This window comes from Eublepharis macularius, chromosome 1 (genome assembly GCF_028583425.1).
Source record: "Eublepharis macularius isolate TG4126 chromosome 1, MPM_Emac_v1.0, whole genome shotgun sequence".
Taxonomy (NCBI): Eukaryota; Metazoa; Chordata; class Lepidosauria; order Squamata; family Eublepharidae; genus Eublepharis; species Eublepharis macularius.
Window position 1 is genome coordinate 62,100,162 of NC_072790.1, and position 18,619 is coordinate 62,118,780.

Consider the following 18,619-nt stretch of genomic DNA (forward strand, 5'->3'; position numbering starts at 1 on the left):
CTTTTCCTTTCATAATGCAGAGATTTTTTTTAAATGCATCTGTCCCTGGTCAGCTTGGAGGGGTTAGAGAAATTAGCTCTTTCTACTTTCCCTTTTCCAATGCAGACATCAAAAGCATCAGGGCCTGCTCTTGCTCCATCAAGCCTGGAGGAGAGGGAACAGCTCTTTGCCCCACCCCCCAGTCGGAAGAATGAGTCCAACACAGTCATTGGAACTATGGGCTGCTTTATTAAACACAACATCAATACTAAACTGCGGCAAAGGCAAACTGGTGGTACAGGTCAAGCCACGGGGGTCACTCTGTCAGGTCCAACGGAGATGGATGAGGAGAAATGGGCTGAAGAGGTACTGGAGTTCCTCCAGGGATTGGCCCTCTTGGCCCCGGCGTTTGGTGTGGCCGGGGGGGTGCCTCTTCCCGTCGCACTCATCCCCGGGATAATTTGCGGTGTGCTCCCTCTCGGTACAACTGGTGGCTCACTCTCTTGGGTCATGGGTGGTGGTACTATAGGGGAAGCGGGCCCCGTAGGACGTTCCAGTTCCCCACCTCCTCCGCCAGCTCCGTTGTCATCTGGCACGACCGGATCTTCAGGACAGGGGTCTTGTGGGCAAGAGTCTTCCGGACAGGGGTCTTCTGGACAGGGTCCTTCCCCGGTGTCAGGGTCCGAATCTCCAGTTTCATTAGGCTGTTACGGCAATGAACTGTCCACCGCGATCCGAAATCACCTTAGACGGAAAAGAATGTAATTTTACAATGTGTTTCAGAAAAATATCCGGAACTTGGCTCACTCTCTTCCAAGAATTCATTATAGCCATGAAGCCTGCAAAAGTCATCGTTGGGATAAAAATTGGGGTAACAATCCTACCCACAATGAATCAGCTCTTCTCACCCAGGAAGAAATTAATCAAATACCCAAGCAATATAGAGCTTACATCCAAGCTTTCACAGAAGAAGAGGCCAATACTTTACTTCCCCATAGGAGGACGGACTGTGCTGTGGAAATTTTACCGGGCGCCTCGCTGCCTAAGGGACGCCTATATCCCATGAGCCCCAACGAAAGGGAAGAACTCCGCAAATTCATTGACACTAATTTTCAAAGAGGATTTATACGACCTGCTAACAGCCCGCACGCTGCACCAGTGCTCTTCGTCAAAAAGAAGGATGGGGGCTTAAGACTGTGCACGGATTTTCGGGGACTTAACGCTGTGTCATCCAGCAACGCATATCCCATCCCGCTCATCAGAGACCTTCTCAACGTCGTGGCTCAAGGTAAGATCTTTACAAAATTAGATTTAAAAGATGCCTACTTCCACGTTCGTATCAGAGCAGGGGATGAATGGAAAACCGCTTTTAACACGCCCCTCAGCCAATATGAATATTTAGTTATGCCATTTGGTCTGGCAGGGGCCCCTTCGGTTTTCATGTCCATGATCAATGAAGTATTACATGAATTTTTGTACAAAGGAGTTGTGGTGTACTTAGATGATGTCTTAATCTATTCAGAATCTGAGGAGGAACACGTGGACCTTGTAAAAAGAGTTCTGACCACACTAATGTGTAACAAACTGCCCATCAAACTATCTAAATATGAGTTCCACAAAGCAGAACTCACTTATTTGGGCTACTGCATCTCCAAAGATGGCTTAAAAATGGATCCGAGCAAAGTACAAGCAATCCAAAATTGGCAAACTCCTGCTACCCGCAAGGAACTACAATCCTTTTTAGGCTTTGCCAACTTCTATAGAGAGTTCATTGCAAACTTTGCTCAACTTACACTCCCCCTAACTGAACTGTTAAAAACTAAAGACAAGGGAGACAATGCCAAAAAGCCGAGTGCCAAATTGCCTTGGACTCAGGAATGCCAAGCGGCATTCGATCACCTCAAAACGCAATTTGTTTCCGAACCCGCCCTCCAACACCCCGATGAGAATCGCCCCTTTGTAGTACAAGTCGACGCCAGCGACACCGCAATTGGGGGCGTACTTTTGCAAAAGGGGGAGGATGGGAAACTCAAGCCCTGTGCCTTCCTATCCCAAAAATTTTCTGAAGCAGAGAGAAATTGGAACGTGTGGGAAAAGGAGGCGTTTGCTGTAAAAGCAGCTCTCACTACCTGGAGGCATTGGTTAGAGGGAGCCCGTCATCCATTCGAGGTCTGGACGGACCATAAGAATTTAGAAGCCCTACGCAGCCCTTGGAGACTAAATGCTAAACAGCTGCGCTGGGCAGAATACTTTTCTAAATTCAATTTCACCCTAAACTTCTTGCCGGGCAAAACTAACTTTCTTGCTGATGCCCTATCACGCATGCCCCAACACAAAAGCAAAAGGGAGGAGACAATAGACACGGTCTTTTCACCTACGCAATTAGGGGGTGTGGTGACAACGCGCAGTCGCACTACCCAGCCCCCTCAACCCGATCAGGGGTGGAGGCTGAAGCTGAAGGCCGAAGTGGAAAAGGAGGGGGGGAAAGTGCCCAAAGACAAACTGCAACAATCGAAACAAGGGGAATGGCTTTGGAGGGACCGCATTTATGTACCCGACAGTTTAAGAAAAGAAGTCTTGCAGCGCTGTCACGATGCCCCTACAGCAGGACACTATGGGTACTTAAAAACGCTTCATTTAGTACAACGTCAATTTTGGTAGCCAGGCATGCGCAAAGACGTTTCCCAATATGTAGCATCCTGCCCCATTTGCCTCAGTGCCAAATCCCGCAAAGGCAAGCCTCCCGGATTATTACAACCTTTAGAAACACCAAGCAGACCGTGGGAAGTAATATCCATGGACTTTATCACCGATTTACCCCCCTCCAAAGGTCACAACTGTATTTTGGTCGTAGTAGATTTATTCTCCAAGCAAGCCCATTTTATACCTTGCACCACTATACCTTCAGCTCGAAAGCTAGCGGATATTTTTCTGAAACACATTGTAAAATTACATTCTTTTCCGTCTAAGGTGATTTCGGATCGCGGCGGACAGTTCGTTGCCAACTTCTGGCGGAAGCTTTTGCAAATGCTAGATATTGAACAAGGTTTAAGTTCAAGTCATCATCCTCAAACCGACGGACAGTCAGAAAAAACTAATCAAATATTAGAACAATTTCTTCGCTGTTATATTAATTTCCAACAAGATAATTGGGTCGATTTGCTCCCCCTGGCAGAATTCTCATACAATAACAGCGTGCACGCCTCCACAGGAGAAACTCCCTTCAAAGTCGTTTATGGCTTCCACTTCAAACCCTTCCCGTTTGAAGCGCTCCCCCCTCCTACTTCAGCTTCCAGAGACATCACCGAATGGTGGGGGGAAGCTGCTCAACAATGGACTCAAATTAAAAAACACCTCGACGAAGCCAAACAGGATTATAAATGATACACCGACCGCCACTGTGCGGCTGAATGGGATTTACAACCTGGTGATCTTGTCTATCTTTCTACAAAGAATCTGAGAGTAACGCAAACCAGCCGCAAACTAGCATTGAAATTCCTGGGACCTTTTCCTGTTCGTAAAGTGATTAACAAAGTGACTGTTGCCCTGGATTTACCAAAGAATTTACGCCACGTACACGATACCTTCCATATCAGCCTGTTGAAAAAAGCTCCTCCCGCAGACCAGTGGCACACCCGTGCCCCTCCAATTCCGACTTTAATTGATGATCAAACCCATTATGAAGTACAACAAATTTTGGACTCTAAACTAAAAAGGAATCAGCTGTTTTACCTTATCAGATGGAAGGACTTTGACTCTGGGTTTGATGAGTGGGTGAATTCTGTACATGTTCATGCTCCTAGATTAATCAAGGCATTCCATACTCGCTACCCACATAAACCTGGGGGGGGGAAGCATCTTAGAGGGGGCAGAATGTCAGGTCCAGAATGCCTTCATGTATGCTCTTACTTAACCGACTCCATTTTTAATCCTTTCAGTGTTATAAGTGCTTTCTTCACAGGTGCCAAGATGTTCCCAAGCAGCTATCTCACAGAGAGGGATTGTTTTGGCTACCACCGTTCCACCAGAAACCAACCTTGAAGGACTTTCGCTTTTCTGGCTTCAAAGGGATTGTTTTGAGAACTATGGGGGGAGGTTGGGCCTGCTGGGATCTGTTACTTTGTACCGCATGCTTTGTCTGTCATTGGTAACAATTCACATGTACCATCCTGAATATTATATTCAGGCTCGTGGGCTATAATGAATTCTTTCTTCAGTAAACTTTTGGAAACAACGGGCTTTTGTCTGATTGCAGAAGGTAGTCTGGAGTAAGGACATTATCTAGCCACAGTTCTGACACACTCCAGGACCTCTGCCTTGACCTGCCTGGGTGAGCCCCACTGCCCCGGGCTTGAGCCATTCATAGAATGGCCTGGATCCGGTCGACCAGGCAAAGGGTTCCCCCCATCAAGCTGCTAAAGCCTCAGCCATACAGCATGAGGGAAAGACTTGCACCTGGGGTTCCCTGGAGGTGGTCTGAACAGTTGGTGGCAGCCATGAAGCATACCCTCCTTCCTGACAGACCCCTTTCCCCACCGATGGGGAATTGCCAAAGGGGTGCTCACTGGCTCACTCCCTAATCTCCAGCTTTCTCCTGCTAATGCAAAGGGCCAAGCCTCTGTTTAGGCCCCCGCACCCCACAGATGGCCTAGAACCAACCTGAGCCCTTGCCACAGGTCATTTAAGAAGATGTCATTACCAGCCAAAGACAGGTGGACCCCGTCAACCCTGTACAGGGTGGCAAAAGCGGCCTTAATCCTAGGGTGAGGCAAGTATATTCCTAGCCCCCCCACAAATGCCTTTTGAATGGCCCTATTGGCCCTATGCTGAGCCCGAGCCATACCCCTAGGTTCCAGAATCTCCCTCCAAACACGGACAGACCAACGGGCCTTGATCGCTTTAAAATCCATGATCACTTGCAAATACAGGGCCCTGCCTTTCATTAAGCCCAGGTCATTACCACCCAAGTGGATGACCACAATATGCAGGGGAGGACCCATCCTTCCCCCAAACAGAAGAGGTAGTAACCCTGACCTCTGAAGACCCTGCTAGCCACATGATTCATCTGTGGCACTGTCACTCAGCCCAAGCTGAGATCCAACCGGCGACTTCCTGGCTTGGACAGCCACCCAGAACACCATATTGTGTCCAACAATGAGGATCCGCTTCATCTCAAGGCGACCCACCACACCTAGGAAAAGAATTAAATCAGTGCAAGATTCCAAAGAAGGCAACAGCTGAAAGTAAGACTGATAGGCAGATGAATGCCATCTGCCCACCCGCCAAATGTCATCACCTGTATAACCCATAGCCGCAGCCGTGGAAGCCGCCACAATCCCAAAAGAATGGGTGCTGAATCTGACACCCACCAATCCCAAACACTGCAAAGCCCTACTTGTCACCGCCCAGAATTGGTAACGAGTCAGAGGAGACAGATCTCCATGACGAAAGAACACCCCTGGATCATCACCCTTCACCATAATATAATGGCAGAGGGCCTTAACCGGGCACAAACCCTTCTCTTCACAGGGGCCCAAAATAAAGCTCCATCTCCCTCTGCGTCTGGTCCATCTTGAACTGCCTGATCATAATCGACACCTTCCCCCCATGAACTTAACATCCTGGGCTTGGGCCGATACATCCCCACACTGGACTACCAGCTCACTTACCCGCAGGGCACCAAAAAATGCTGTTAATGCAGCAGCATGGAAGAGTTTCATCTCAAAATCAGAACTGCAGACCGATCCCCAGGCCTGTTGAGCCACACAGAAGTGCTACAAGTGCTCAGCTGGGATAGGCCATGGCTGATGCAAGCTAGCATCCACCCAAAAAGCCCAGAACTGTCCTACTGCATGCTCATAAGCCCTCCAAGTGCTGGGGGCAATGGCCAGCTGGATAGCTCTGTTCACCTCAGATTCCCAAGCTGCCACAGCAATGGGGGCATTCTGGAAGGAAGGCTGTTGGCCCCAGGGGCTAGCTGCCAGAAATGTTCCATCTGTTGGTGACACAAAGCATCCGCCAATCCATTGTCAACACCTGGAACATGTCTACCCTAAACAGGATGTTCAACTGGAGGCATTTCAATGTAAATGCCCTTACTAGCCGCATTACCCTGGCTGATTTGGAAGTGAGGGAATTAACCACTTGAACAACTGCCATGTTGTCACACCAAAAGTGCACCACATGGTTGGACAATTCCCCCTCCCCAGATCGAAACTGCTATGAGGATGGGGGAAAACTCCAAGAATGTGAGATCCCTCACTAATCCACTAACCACCCACTCTTTGGGCCACTGGTCAGCACACCAGTGCCCCCTAAAGTAAACACCAAAGCCTGTGGACCCTGCGGCATCAGAAGATACCTGCAACCCAGCTCCCATCAGCAAATGCTCCCTCCAAAAGGTCACACCATTGAAGGATCTCAGGAACTCATGTCAGATCCCAATATCTGCTTCCATACCCTTATCAATGTGCAACCGATGGTGGGGAGCCTGAAGTTATGACATAGCATCACACAGTCTGTGCAAGAAAGGCCTGTTGGGAGCCACTGCCTTGCACACAAAGTTCAAGTGGCCAACAAGCTGCTGCAGTTCCAACAGGGAGGCCTTCTTTTTGCCCCTAAACTCAGCCAAATGTTCCCTAAGGCTGTCAACCTTATCCACTGGGAGGCTAAAGGTCTGATGCACAGTATCAAGCTCAATGCCCCAAAAGGTCAAAACCTGGGCAGGACCTTCAGTTTTTTCATGTGACAAAGGAACGCCAAGTTCCGCAGCAAGGGCCACGAAACCGGCCATCTATCCCGGCAATTAAGCCAAGAACGCAATTCCCACTCCAATAATGAACTAAAGCGCTCAAAAGCAGCGCATGAAATAGAACACCCCACGGGAAGGGCCCTGTCCATATACTAAATGCCCTCGAAGGCAAAACCCAAGAGTTCAAGTCCTCTGGGTGAACAGGAAGAAGGCGAAATGCAGGCTTAATGTCGCATTTAGCCAGCTCAGCTCAAATCCTACACCTGCGCACAACTTTGACCGCCTGGTCAAAAGACGTATAGGGTACAGAACAAAGGAAATCTGGTATAAAATCATTCACTGGGGCCCCCTTAGGGAAAGATAGATGGTGAATCAAGCGATATTCACCTGCTGCCTTCTTAGGTACAATGCCGAGGGGAGAAACCCTGAGGTTCGGGATGGGTGGTGTGGCAGACGGCCCCAGCACCCTGTCTTCTGCACATCCCTTCCCTATTTTATCACAAACTATCCCTTCCATACCAACAACAGAATGCAAGTTGTTAGAAGTAAAAGAGGCCCTAACCCCCTGAAACCAAATTTAAAACCCTTCAACAAACACAACGCATCCTGTCGCCTAGGATAAACTTTTACCAGTTTCTCAAGAACTCTCAGCCTTACTGGGCTGGATCCCTTTACCAGCAGACTGCTGTGCCCCTCCTCTGCCAGACTTCCTGCCCCCCCCAATTTGGATCTGGGGCAGGACGCATAGGGATGGGGTCCGAAGCATGAAGGGGATTCATGCTTATACTTATACAACCTACAATTGCAAATTCCCTTGAATGTGAAGTCCCAGCAGAGCAACCGGGGTTGAACCTGCTGCCCTGCCTGAGAGCGGTTCGATGATGCCGCCTGAGGGCGATGTATCAGGTGACTGCTGTCAGACCTGTCACCAGGGTTCAGTTTCATTGAGGCCATCACCTGAAGCCAAAGCTGCTGATGAATCTGGTCCCATGGAAGCTGCGGATTAAGAGCTGCGCGCGTCCTGAATTCTTCTTCGTACTGCAACCATGCAGAACTGACGAAGTCAGTGTATACCCTATAAATTATGTTGAGGTACTGAAAAAGAGAAACTACCCGCAACGGCTGGGCCCTACCCAGCACTCCTGCATAAATCAAAAACCCTGGGAGCCAATTGTACCATTTGCGGTCTACTTTCCTCCTCCTTGTCACGGTCGTCCAACTCGTCCTTATCCTTCTTCTCCAGCTGATGGAAAGAAGGCTAAAGACATCTACGTTCTCCCCTTTAATTATCTTATCCCTGGTTGACTGGGTAAGATGATCCCCCAGAGGAAGTGCAGTGTCGCTGAAAGAGAGAGCCCAGTAGGACACCATCCCATATGCTGACATGCCAAAAGGCAGAAAACCCCAAGGAGGGCAAGCTCCAAATTGCCAGCCTGCTGAATGGGATCCAAGGTGCTGGCTGTTGCCAGCCCCTCACGCTGGTTGAGAACTACTCACAGTTGACTGAGAACTGGCCACATTAGCTGACTGACCTGGCCACCCTAATAGCCCAGACATCTGCAAAGGTGGTGTGTTAAATGGGTATAAAGGTGGTGTGAGACCTGGGGACCCGGAGGCAGCGGCCTGACCCCAGGGTCCCCACAGCTAGGTGTATGCCTACACAGGCAGGGCTGACTTACCCTCTGCCACCACAGGTTGCACAGCCACAGCTACCTGGCCCCCATCTCCTTGACCCTCTGGCTCCACTTTCGGCATAGTGTCCACCTCCTTCGGTTCAAGCGCCTCCTGGCTGGTACCGGCTTCTACAGCATCTGCTGCAGACTCAAGAGCAGAAATATGCTTCAGTATCTTCTTTTGAAATTCTGCTTTGGACACTGCCCTAATGGGCTTAGCCCGCTTCTCCACATCCACATCTAGAGCAGAGCCCCCCTTTGCCTTTTCTAATGCCTCAATCCTCTGCAAAATTTCCAAATTAAAACTTTCACCCCTTTCATCCTCAGAAGATGAAATTGTAGGTGGGGCCCTCTTAGGAGGTTGCCTCTTCGCTGGCTGTTTGCCCTTAGATGGGCTGTTACCTTTCCTTGATGCCATCCCAATATAAATTCTCCCAGCCAAATATGATCCAATAACAGGGGGAGGTGCCCGCAATAAAGGTCTTCAAAATTATTTTTAAGCAAAAGGTGAGTGACTACCAGAGAGCTTACACCCACTGTACAACCCCACTTTCCCCAGTGAGGCAAAATGGTGGCCCTCACAACATGGCACCCAAGTCACTAAAAAGGAGGCACACGCAAAATGGTGCCCGCCAACACCTTAGCACCCTAGCCGCATGCTAGCCTGAGAAAGGTCACCCGGCAAAGTGGTGCCCAAGTCCTCCAAATCTGAAAACATGCCCCGGGGCCAAAAGGCAGAGGGGGCAACTCCTCCTCCCTGCACCTGGGCTGGGGAGGGTACTACCCAGAAGGGCCCCTCAGCCAATTACCACTCCAGCCCCCCCGCAACAGCCCGCAGCCGCAAAATGGCACTACAGGGAGCTGCCTGCAACGCCACATTGAGCGGCAAAAAACCGCTCGCTGCTCAGCACCTCTGAGCTGCGCCACCTCCAATCCACGCCGATGCTGGCCCTACGGCGGAGGGCTGAAGCAGCTCCCCGCTGCTGCACACTGGACGGCCACCTCCGAGCCACACCGCTCAGGAGCAGCAGGGCTGTCCCACAGGTGAGGACTGCGCCAGCTCCACGCCTCCCTTGTGTGCTGCTGTTGCCACCGCCTGAAGAGCAGTGTGCAAGCTGTGCAAGCCTCAAGGCCCCGCTCAGCTTACAACTGCCCTGGGTGCTTCTCTGTGGCATGAGGAGCAGGAGCTGAAAAAGCACCTCTGCTCCAGCCAATCACACGGAGAAACTGTTGCTACTGGGAGAAGACACCTTCTAGGGCACTTGTCTCCGCCCACAGCCAAAAGCCCAGATGGCCGGGAAAACCCCTCCATCTCCTCCTCCTTTTGAGGAGGCAAAATTCGCCCCCCAGCTTAAGCCACAGAGCGGCTGCTGGGAAAGGGCTGCGTTTTTGCAACTTCATTGTATAGCTAGCTTCTGACCAACAGGCAGCTGTAAACAGCTTTCAGCAACTGTTTGAATAGCGCATTGCAATCCAACATATCCCTGATCAGCTGATGGGGTGATCATGAATATCCAACAAGGTATGTTCATCTGCCAGGCAGGTTTGATGAAAAACTTGTGGCATGAGCTTCAGAGGGATACCAAGTTTCCCTCTCCTGAACACACTTCTGCACCACCCCTCTGAAACTATCTCAACCTTGCTAAAACTTAGTGTTTTAATATCCTGATCTTTACTGCATTCAGCATCTAACAGGTTATGGTGGCAGGGGCTCTAAGAGATGGCATTCTATGAAATCTGTAGGTTGTTTGTAGGTCTTCAGGGAATCTACTTGTCTTGTAACTACACCAGAGATCTTGCCTGAAGCTTAAATATTAGTTCATATCACTGCAAAACTAAATGGGCGTGTATCCCTTGTGTAATTGTGCCAGTTCACTCTACACTTGCAAGCTCTGAATTATAAAACTAGCTTTATATTTTTAGAAGCAAATCACTGTTTTGTTATGTCTGAGAAAAAAGCAAGAAGAAAAGTTGTTCATCTTCTGTAATTATAGATACAGTTATACAAGGAAAAGAAAGGAGGGCAATCTCAAAGAGTGAGGTACCACAGGAAGTGACTTATCTTGTATGTCTTTTCATTTTATGTATGTCAAGCATATCACTTTAAAAGGCAAACAAGACAAGGTAAAAATGTCTAATCCAAATTAGCAAGCAATTACAATTAACAATCATTAGAACAAATCTAAGAATGTGTACAGTGATGTTATCTCAAAATGTCAATAATTGATTCCAGTAATTGATAAATAAAATCCACCTTCCTATAAAATTGTCAAGTCATGATTTTATTTAACTCTTTTCTAATTACTTTAGTTTGGTCATTATAGTTATTGACCAAACATTTCTTAATCAATCTGGCATAACCACTAGAGAAGTTTCCTTACAGACCAAAGCATTCTTTTAAGCAAGGGACATGCTGACCTGACAATCTTTCAGTTTGGATAGTTGTATTTGTCTGTCTGTAACAGTAGAAAAGAGCAAGAGTCCAGTAGCTCCTATAAGACTAACAACATTTGTGGTAGGGTATGAGCTTTCATGAGCTCACTTCAGATGGTATCGGATAGTATCTGAAGAAGTGAGCTGTGACTCATGAAAGCTCATACTCTACCATAATTTTTTTTAGTCTTATAGGTGCTTCTGGACTCTCAGTTTGACCACATTTTAATAGTTGGGAGAAACATCAGCACAACTAACTTTAAACATGGCCCAAGAATGCAGATCAAAACATCTACCTAATGGGGTCCTGTACACAAATGGATTTTCCCCATATAAACATGGTGGAAACCTCAGATTTGCAGTGGGGAAAAATTAGAAAGATGAGGGGGCTTAAATTCCCTCCAAAATCTTGCAAGTTCACCATCCATAATGAGATGTCTCATGGAAAAGAAGGCACTGGTTTCTAGGTATAGGCTATTCCAAAAGGAAAAAGGAAAATCTTTTTTAGTTTAATAAGAAAAAGAGGGAACAATAATGAAAGATAAAAAGGAAGCAAGTTTCTTTCAAGAATCCTGCAAAAAGGCTGTTTATTAGCAGAGCTGTTCTATTAATCTTCTCTTAAATCTGTTAATACAAGCAACAGCAATGAAAAAGGAACACTTTCCAAATGAAATCAGAACTGAATATAAGAAAAAGAATAAAGTGGCCAGTTTATTACACCTTATTAGCGTCTACAGTGACTTACAGCCCATTGTCCAACCCACTTACATTAAAGTAATTTTAATTGCAACATAGTAGCATTATAAGCAGCCATGAAAAATTCGATGAACATATTTGCACTGGTTGCTCAGACTTTGAGGGCATGCGGAGTGTTTTTTGGCAACAGATTCTTATACTCCCTAGCAGGCTAGCTATGTTGTATCCGGTTAAGAGTCCAAAACCTCTTTAAAATATTATTATGGGAGTGGATGTGGCTCAGTGGAACAGCTTCTACAGAAGGTCTCAGATTCAATCCCCAATATCTCCAGTTAAAAGGACCAGGCAGTAGATGATATGAAAGACCCTGGAGACCCACTGACAATAGGCTGGACCAATAATCTATTTCAGTGTAGGGTATCTTCATGTGCGAGTTCAGTCCATGAAATATCACCATCAGTGTCCCATATACCTAAAACCTAGTCCCAGTTCTTACGATGTCTAGAATATCTTTAATAATCTCACTCTGGGGAAAGAGGGGGAAACACATTTTCAATTAGGGATGCTCAAACACCCACCAGTTTGGCCCATGGTCTATTGCTGAGAGCCAGTTAGGGAGCCAGAAGTTTGCAAATACTTCAAGATTATTTGTCAGGTTACTTCTCATGTATTCAAACAGTACACTGCAATTGGCAGTGATTCACATATGCAAACTTTTAAACAACTCAATGGGATTGCTACTTTCTCCCCCACCTCCACACACCCACAAATCTGTTGCCATTGTATGCCTCTCAGCAATAAATCATATAAACAGTGAGCAAATCAATAAATCAGCCAATAATTATTATCATACTATATAAAAGGCTAACCGTGTTCCAGACAACTCACTTCCTACCCTGGTGTGCCTCCAGAGGGCGCTGCCTTGGACAGAAGCCCAGAAGCGGCAGCTTGTCCTGCTGACAGTGCGCCATGAGGGAAGCCCAGGATGGGATCAGGCACAGAGCAGGCAGCAATGCCCACCCACCCCCGCCTTCACCCAGCTGGGATCAGGAGCAGAACAGGTGGCAATGCCTTCCCGCCCACCTTCCCCCAGCTGGGATCAGTTGTGGAGCAGGTGGCAATGCCTGCTCCTGCCTTCAACCTGCTGGGATCAGGAACAGATCAGGTGGCAATGTCCGCCCCCAGCTCCACCCAGCTGGGATCAGTAGTGGAGTAGGTGGTGATGCCCACCCCCACCTTCACCCTACGGGAATCAAGCTCAGAGCAGGTTGCAATGCCTGCCCCTTCACTCGGCCAGGATAAGACATGGAGCAGGCAACAATGCCCACCCACCCTTCACTCACCCAGGATCTGGAGGAGAGGAAGTGGCAATGGCCACCCACCCCCCTTCACCTGGCCAGGATCAGGCATGGAGCAGGAAGCAATGCCTGCCCCCTTCATCCAGCTGGGATCAGTAGCAGAGTAGGTGGCAATGTGTGCCCCCCCATTCACCCGGTGGGGATCAGGAGCAGAACAGTTGGCAATGTCTACCCCCCGCCTTCACCCAGCCAGGCTCTGTCACAGAGGAGGAGGCAATGCCCACCTGCCTGCCCTCCCTTTTCTAGAGCCCGCTGTATTTTTTTCCACAATGGGCTTTGTTACTTGTAAATAAATAATGCAGTTTTAAAATCTCACCATTTGCTGTTCATTAAATCTGTGTTATTGATATTATTTTGCACATGTATGTTTTCACACAACCTTATGAGATGGGTCCCCCCTCATGTCCCAAACTTCTTCTTTTTTTTGTAACTTCAGACGTTAAAGAAACATGAAAGAAGCAGCAAGCCCAAAGAGAAAATGTTATGGGACATAGCAGATGAGAATGAATTTTGTCAGGAAATGTTAGTTCCACTTGTCTTGTAGCTTTTTCTCCCACAGTCCATTCCAGACAATCCAAAAACTATTTGCACATTTCCCCTTTTCTCTTCAGAATAAAAAGGGCTAGAAGCAAAACTGGGAAACTGGGAATCCAGTTTACTTTCAAATGTTTACTTTCTGAGGAGAAAATATGTAATATAATATCTATATGTTTACTGGAATGGATATCACTTCAGTCATGGCTCCTCTACACTGGCTCCCAATCTGTTTCCGGGTACAATTCAAGGTGCTGGGGCTGATATTTAAAGCCCTATATAGTTTGGGACCAACATACCTGAAGGACCATCAACTCCCTTATGAACTTACCCAACCACCGTGGTCATCTTCAGAGGCCCTGCTTCAGATGTCTCCACCTTCTGAGATTAGATGGGTGGCCACTCAGGAGAGGGCCTTCTCCATAGTGGCACCAAAACTTTGGAACTCTCTCCTCAGGGAGATTCACCTGTTTCCTTCTGTTACCTTCTTCTCTGTTTCAGTTGGCATTCCCCCGGTAATCCCTCTGCCCTCCCCAATATCTTTAGTTGTTGTTTTCTCATTTTTCTCATTTCTCATTTTTCTCATTAGCCGAGTGTATGGTTCCGGTTTGTGGATGATACATTTATCATTTGGAGCCATGGGGAGGAAGAATTGATGGGGTTTTTGAATCATCTCAACAACATCCACCTGAACATACAATTCACAATGGAGAAAGAAATCAAGGGAAAACTCCCATTCCTGGATACCTTGGTCATCCGCAAAGCAAACTTTCAGTTAGGTCACAAGGTCTACAGGAAACCAACTCACACTGATCGGTACTTACACAAAAACTCCAATCACCACCCCCGACAGAAAAGAGGCATAATGAAAACATTAGTGGATCGTGCAAGACGGATATGTGAGCCGCATTTTCTCAATGAGGAAATTAATCATCTAAACCACGCACTTCAGGCAAATGGCTACTCCAGAAATGAAATCCGAAGAGCAATCAAACCCAGGATGAACCAAACAACCAAGGAAAAACAGTCTCCTACAGGAAAAGTGTTTTTGCCATATATCAAAGGAATTACTGATCAGATGGGAAAGCTTATGAAAAAGCATAACCTTCAAGCAGTATTCAGACCCACCCGAAAAATACAACAGATGCTACGATCAGCAAAAGACAGTAGAGACCCCCTCACCTCTGCAGGAGTATACCGTATACCCTGCAGCTGTGGACAAGTTTACATCGGGACCACAAAGCGTAGCATCCAGACAAGAATAAAAGAACATGAAAGACACTGCAGACTTGGACAACCTGAAAAATCAGCAGTGGCTGAACATAGCCTAACTCAAACAGGGCACAGTATCTTATTCCAGGACACCAAAATACTGGACAACACTTCCAACTACTTTGTCAGACTGCACAGGGAAGCCATTGAAATTCACAAGCATAAGAAAAACTTCAACAGGAAAGAAGAAACCTTAAGAATGAACAGAGCATGGTTTCCAGTTCTGAAAAACACCAGGCTAACAAAACATTCTATCCCCGACAATAGCCCCGCAGAGAAGATTAGCACATCAAGTACCAATCCATATGCAAAAGAACCTCCTCAGGATACAGTGAAGCCTTCCGCCATTAGCATTCCACACCCTGGGAAACTCTTACAGGATGACTCAGCTCAACCCCACCCCTCCTGAGTAGATACAAATGACCTACATCTTTTCCACACTGTGACACTGAGAGATCTCTGTCTTTTGGTGCTACACCTCTGAAGATGCCAGCCACAGCTGCTGGCGAAACGTCAGGAACTACAATGCCAAGACCACGGCAATACAGCCCGGAAAACCCACAACAACCATCGTTCTCCGGCCGTGAAAGCCTTCGACAATACATTTCTCATTAGCATTTGTTCTCATTTTAAATTCTGGTTTTAAATTGTTTTAATGAGGCATTCATGTGCTGGTTTTAATGGCTTTTAAGATGATATTTTAAGTTGTATGTTTTAACTTTGTAAGCTGCCTTGGTGGCCCTGTGAGGAAGAAAGGCAAGGTAAAAATCTTGTAGGTAGGTAGGTAGGTAGGTAGATTTGATTAAGCAGAAATATCTTTTAGAACTAGGAATATTAGATCATAAAGGCGATCTGTCTTTCTGTTAATTTAACTGAGGGGTGCCACTTGTGTTCTTTACTGTCTGTTATGCTGATCCCCAGAAATCAAGTAGCTAAAGCTTTTCCCATCACATTTTCTCCATTCTAGGAAAAACCTCTTTTACTTAATTTCTCCATCATGGGCTGCATAGCATAGAAGCAGGGACAGATTTTACAAGCTGCCACCCTAATCAAGCCTGCCTCTCTAGCTGAACAATGTTGCCCATTGAGCATTCATGATCTGATCTATTTGCATAAATGTGGGAAACACACTATCAGTGCTGAGAAGTTATCGGTTGATGCTTTAAAGAGCAAAACTGCTTTGGCTTATTTTTAACAGAAACAATTTAAAATACTGATAAGTTCATAGACGATCAAACAGTAAAGGTTGCAAATCATAGCTGCAATCAATGATGACAACATTCCTCTTTCTTATGAGAGCCGACAGAAGAGAAAGTGAGAAAGCAATAGTCCACTTCTCCACAACCTGTCCTATCTCAAGAGAAAAGGATAGGAACAATATTCTGCAGACATTCCTCTGAGAAGTAAATTGTCACAGAGAAGTAAATTGTCGGGGTTTTGACAGAATGTGCTGTGTCTCGATGCAAAACAGGAGCACAACATATTTTGAAAATACTGAGACAGCAGAATTCCCCTCAGTGAAAATGATGCTGAACACCAACGCGGTTATCCGCAATGTAATAATCTCCTTTCTGGGGCCTTTCCCAGGGCCATGCAGCTGCACCTAAAGGATCTTATCAGCCCTAAGTGAATTAAGAACTCAATGAGATTTTGCACATGCTATGTAGAATAATAATGCAGCCCACATTGTTAGTTTATTCTGTCTCTGAGTTTTGCTAAACAACAACAGCACATAATTATCTTCCTTTTGTGAGAAGTATGAAATGTGTGATTTAGGAAAGTGTTGACAATTTCTGCAACACAGATTGCAGCATGGTGTATGGGCGCTGAGAAAAGTTCTCTGCTCTTCAGTACCTTTCCATTGAATATGGTTTGTGACTTCAGAGGATTGGGAACTGAACCTCACCTTTCTAAGTTTTTTGTCCAAGGTCATACTGGACATCCTGGAGAAAGATTCTTCAGTTATTGAATAAAAATAACGGTACTCTACATGCAGGACCATCTTCCTTCTCTGCTTTTAAGATGCCACAGAAATATTAATGATTAGGGGAGCTTAGGTCTTTTTTTTAATGCTTGACTTGAAAGAATATCTTTCAGGAGAAGTGAATTAACATGTGGAAGGTGTCACAAAGAGGGAGAGTGATGTTTGCCTTTATTCTTACCTGAGCTTCCATCTACTTATTCCCATTTCCCAATGCTCACAGCAGATAAAGCTGTGAAGTCATATCCAGGTTGGCTTATCAAGCTTGTGACATATTTTAACCCAGTACCCCTTTTTCCCCAGTAGTATTCTGTATGGGCAATATGTCACCAAATTCTTTGGGGTAGCAGGGGAAATAGGACTCACTGTTCATATTTGTGATTTGGTGGGGGGGGGCTCAGTGTCACAGCTGGCTCACGCTAATTGACAATGCTCACTTGAAGCTAAGGTTCAGAATGTTTATCTGTTTTTCAAATGTTTAATGTTTAATGTTTAATGAAATGTTTTAAATGTTTTAATGTTGTTATCCGCCCTGAGCCTGTTAATGTTTAATGAAATGTTTTAAATGTTTTAATGTTGTTATCTGCCCTGAGCCTGCCTGTGGGGAGGGCAGAATATAAATACAATAAAATAATAATAATAATAATAATAATAATAATAATAATAATAATCAAATTTCTGTCATACAGAACTGTAAATAGGACATTTGTTGCTTATGTGCCCTCTCATTTTCCCCGTTAGGTAGGTACCAAGGACATAAAGAGTCTGAGCAGTTTTGTATCAATTGCTTGTCCTAAACTATGCCCTGAGTGGAAGATCCAGTTACTTGGAAAACAAAGTTTTCATCTACCATAATAGAAAAGAGTTTTGATAAAGTTGCCCACAAGAGATTTGTGGCCATCGCCCCAACCTTAGCCAGCTGCCATACCTCCAAACTGTAGGCTGGCCCCTGGGTATCTTCCTTGGCCTCTTGCTGAATGCTCAACTTATGTCAGCTGCCACGTCTCCCTTCCTCACTCCCCTGCGCCTCTCCTGCATGCAGAGCTTGGATACTGAGCTGCCTTTGGGGCACCTGAGGAGCTGCTCATCGGCGGTGCTGCTGTCTGGCAGCTGACTCTCTTTAGGGGGCACTGTTGCCTCCCCTTCACTGACAGTAGCCATGACTGTGTCTATGTCACCCCATTGCTGCCCCACCGAGGAGTCCTGTGGGCCTGGCTGTCCCTTGGCCAGCAGCAGCCACTGCTTGACCTCTTCCCTGGGTGCCTTGGGTGCATGTCTAGCCAAGTGCCTTCCCCCTCACTCCTTCTGCCATGTGTCAGCCATGGAGTTTCTTTCCCAGCCTTACCCTCCACCTTCCCCACGGTCTTCAGACAGTTGCCTTTTGACAGCCTAGCCTGCCAGGGTGAGCACTACCCTCTCGGCAGCATCCCATCACCCCTTCCAGCTTTGCCATGTTTACTTCTGGCTGGGCTGTTGGAGGTACGAAGGTGTTCCACGGGACCCGCAGGACTGCCTGAGGCAGCCACACCATCACAAGATGTAATGCTAATTTTAAATTAATACTTGCCTATAGTTGAAAGGCTGCACTGTACAGTGCAGAAACCAAAGTTAGAGCCAATCTTCCTCACTAGGAGGAGCTATTACATTTAACAACAACAGCAGCAGCAACAACATTAAATTTATATACCACCCTTCAGGACAACTTGATGCCCACTCAGAGTTGTTTATGAAGTGTGTTATTATTATCCTCATGACAAGCACCCTGTGAGGTGGGTGGGGCTGAGAGAGCATGGAAGAGCTGTTACTGACCCAGGGTCACCCGCTCGCTTCAAGCAGAGGAGTGAGGAATTAAACCCAGTTCTCCTTAGAGTCCTGCTGCTCTTAACCACTATACCAAACCAGCTTTTCAGACTGAAAATCTGTGATTAACTCGCAGCCAACA

At 46.6% G+C, this 18,619-nt stretch overlaps 1 long non-coding RNA gene across 1 annotated transcript in view; it reads right to left on the bottom strand.

Annotated features, from left to right (window-relative positions):
• Window positions 1-208: 208 nt before the first annotated feature.
• The window catches only part of LOC129345085 (uncharacterized), a 48,977-nt gene continuing 30,566 nt past the window's right edge, over window positions 209-18,619 (bottom strand). The window contains exon 2 of the long non-coding RNA XR_008598433.1: window positions 209-723. This is a non-coding gene — a long non-coding RNA (uncharacterized LOC129345085). The remainder of the gene's footprint in view (window positions 724-18,619) is intronic.